The 3,731-nt window shown below is 43.7% G+C and overlaps 1 long non-coding RNA gene across 1 annotated transcript; it reads left to right on the top strand.

Annotated features, from left to right (window-relative positions):
* The first annotated feature begins 3,267 nt into the window (after window positions 1-3,267).
* On the top strand, window positions 3,268-3,731 carry LOC120109255. Its single transcript, XR_005510211.1, has 2 exons — window positions 3,268-3,454; window positions 3,556-3,731. It is a non-coding gene; the product is annotated as an uncharacterized LOC120109255 (long non-coding RNA).

Below are 3,731 nucleotides of genomic sequence, written 5' to 3'. Positions count from 1 at the left end.
TACTTGGAGTAGGATTCCTACAATCCTAATTAGATTAGGATTTTGAATTCAATATGGATTCCTACTTAGAATAGGATTCCTAGAAGTCCTAATTAGATTAGGACTTCGGATTCAAATAAGAGTCTTAATTGGATTAGGACTAAAATTAAATAAGTCCTAATTGAATTAGAATTTCTTAAGTTCCAATTAATTATTAATCTAATGAATCAAGATGACTCCTAATTGAGTTAGGATTGAAGAGTTCAATTGAGTCATGGTTCATTCAAAGTTCTAATTGGATTAGGACTTGCATAAAATCCAATTTGGTTAAACTTAGACTAAGCCTAATTAGATTAGGACTTAGCCACAAGAAGACCACCTAATCCTCCTTAGAGGAGGACTAGGGTTAGCCAAGAGGGAGGGGCGCATGCCCCTCCCCTTTTTCTTTGCTTTGTGCGGCACAACAAAAGGGGTCGGAGCCTCTCTTAGGAAATCCATAAGGAGATCCTAAATGTTAGGAGCTCCACATCCCTTTTTAAGGAGAAGAGGGGCGGCATCTAGGGCATTCAAGCCCTCTCCCTCTCCAAGCCATGGCCCCCCTCTCCTCTTTCTTGGTTTAGCCGCAAGCAAGGAGAAGAAAAAAAGAAGGCCTTGGCGGCCTCCTCCTCCACCCTTCCTCCTTCCAACGCAGGAAAAAGAAAGAAGGCTGCAGGGGCTTTGTTCCTCTTCTTCTCTTCATCCTTCTTCTTCCTCCTCCCAAACACAATAAAGGTTGATTTAAAGGGAGGACATCAGCTATTAAAGTTGTCTCTGCAAGGGAGCTAGTACCCCAGGGAGACAAAGAAGCCTAGATCGGTTTTTGCTTTGTGTGGATATCCGTAGAGGTCGGACGCATGAACGGCTTCAAGCAAACCTTCATCCTAAACCACGAACTTCAGTTTGCGGTGATCATCTACCCGCACAAGGTGAAGATCTGATCTTTCTAATGCTATTAAAAGTTTTTAATCCTAATTTATCTATGAACGGTTTTGAACAACGTTCATGAGATGAACGTCAATCCCGCGCATTCCTCTTCCGCTGCTATTTGAAATTTTTTAATTTTCTGCGGCATTGGTGGATTTTCCAACATGCCCTCCAGCCACATTTCCAGAACCGAGAGATAGGGTTGAACATGTTTTGGATGATCAAGCTATCACCACCCGGAACAAAGGGTACCAACACTATTTGGTTCACTGGGAGGATGGACCAGAATCTGATGATTCATGGATTACTCGAAAGGGCCTACAGAGACTCAACCTAGATCTCCTAGAAAAGTACCACAGCCAAACCAACCCCTGTTCGATAGAGTCGAATTCTTCCCACCTTGGGAGAATTGGTGCGGGCACCAGAATCTAGAAAAGACTCCAATCAATTAACTCAAGGTCACTGTGGCTAACTTAAATTTGATCGAGTCCTGTAAATAAAATCAATAAGTCAGAAAACAAGCCTCAATAAGTCAGAAAGCAAGTCAAGTCAGGACAGGTTGCATGTTTCTACTACCACCTTGCATGTTTCCACCACCACCTTTGCACACCCTTGGTGCATCACCTCGGCATGCACATCAACATCAGCTGGCCACCTCACTACCACTCTAACCAATGGAAGCACGCCAAACAGGATGAAGTCAAGCATAAGGAGCCGACCACATCATGCCATCTCTTCAAAGGAACCAATGCAATATCATGCCACCTCATCAAAAGAACCATTCACTATGCAACATGCTATGTGCCACCTATTGGGATGCCACCTCAACACCACATCAGCAATCATCTCAACCAAGAGGATAATGCCAAATGGAAGAGTCAAAATCAAAAGAATCAATCACCATGCCACTTCATACAAGTTGACACGTCACCCAAATTCAAAGTCTAAGAGGGCGGCCACAATTTAAATGCCAGAAAAGTTCAAATGGGAGCCAACAACTCTTCAAACCCCCCTAAAGCTGGCCAACTTTTCTTCCTTTTCTCCAACAATTAAGCCTTCAAATGTGGGCGCCATTCATTATGTATTTAAATTTCAAATCATGAGGAAAGTCTATAAATACCAAATGTGGGCACCATTCATTATGTGTTTTAAATTTCAAATCATGAGGAAAGTCTATAAATACCTCCTCATGACATCTTATAATGGCAGTGGATGAATGAATAAAAAGAGCTTCTTTCTTTCTTAGCAATCTTGCTTTGTCACTGTCACGCCCCCGCCTCTGCGAGGCACGTGAGGCACCCAATGCCCACGTGGGGGCCACATGAGAGGGGAACACGGGGCTCCCCTGCCAGATATTGTCCAGTTCTGGGGCTTCACGCAAGCGTCCTTCACCCCTCCCCGATTTTGTTTTCCACCCAAAACGCGTCTGCAGGATTTGGAGACACCCGCCTCATATGCCCAGGCTCTGGAACGAGTCTTTTCCGATGTGGGACTATTGGGCCTCACACCCTTCCCACCATCGGACAAGAGCCGTCCTCGGCTCTGATACCAAATGTCACGCCCCCGCCTCTGCAAGGCACGTGAGGCACCTAGTGCCCACGTGGAGGCCACATGAGGGAGAACACGGGGCTCCCCTGCCAGATATTGTCCGGTTCTGGAACTTCACGCAAGCGTCCTTCATCCCTCTCCAGTTTTATTTTCCTCCCAAAATGCGTCTGCAGGATTTGGAGACACCCGCCTCATATGCCCAGGCTCTGGAACGAGTCTTTTCCGATGTGGGACTATTAGGCCTCACACCCTTAAGTTGTCACGCCCCCGTTCCGAGATCGCGGGCCGGGGGTCGCGCCAACCGCCGCACACCCGTAGAAAACTCTCCCCACGAGCATGCAAGGCATCTAAACCAAACACCTCAATTATAAATTTCCAAAATAATTTAACAGAATAAATTAGAATCTTATTCCATTGGCTAACTCAAGTCATAATGTCTCACAAGTCTAAATATGCAGCGGAATAATCATTTACCAACATGCAGAAACCTAGTTCTTAAAATAATAAAAGTCCACCAATCATAATAAATGTCCATAATAACAAATCAACTTAAATAACCCTAATCTAAGATAACTTGTGCCACAATCCTTCTAGTCGCTCTCCCAATTTGAATCCCCAATAGACTAGTTCTCGAAATATGTAAAACAACAAGAGAGGGTATAATGAGCTAGACAGCCCAGTAAGTAATGAACACCCTAGCTAGATAAATCAAGCAATAATAGGTAGAAAATAAATAGATATGTAGTTCCAAAGTATAAGTCAAATATTTCTTAAATTCATAAGATTCTTTTCGCAGTTTTGAGATTCTTTCACATGTTCAATTCATCTTGTCGATCCTGGACTATGACCACATGTTTCCTGTGGCAGGGTCATCAACACCGACTAATCTTCTTGCGGTGAGTCCTTCAAGACAATCAATTGCCAACATATCTGCCCCCATTGGCGGGGTCCTCAACATAGCCAGGTCGATAGTTCAATTAGTTCTCTATTTCATATTTCAGTTATAAAAACATACAGTGTCAAAACCAAATATCGTTCATATCTTAACCTCTTTCAATTTACCAGATTCAACTCAACAGCCAAGGACTATGACCACATGTTCCCTGTGGCAGGGTCATATCACCGACTATTCTTCTTGCGGTACCAATGTATTAGCCCCCATTGGCAGGGTCCTCAACATAGCTCGACTGCAAGTCTGAATCTATCTCAAGTCATTATCTTTTTTTACATTATGTTCAATG

This window comes from Phoenix dactylifera, unplaced genomic scaffold, assembly GCF_009389715.1.
Source record: "Phoenix dactylifera cultivar Barhee BC4 unplaced genomic scaffold, palm_55x_up_171113_PBpolish2nd_filt_p 001958F, whole genome shotgun sequence".
Classification (NCBI taxonomy): Eukaryota; Viridiplantae; Streptophyta; class Magnoliopsida; order Arecales; family Arecaceae; genus Phoenix; species Phoenix dactylifera.
The sequence above is the reverse complement of the archived record's forward strand: the minus strand, read 5'-3'. Positions and strand labels throughout refer to the sequence as shown.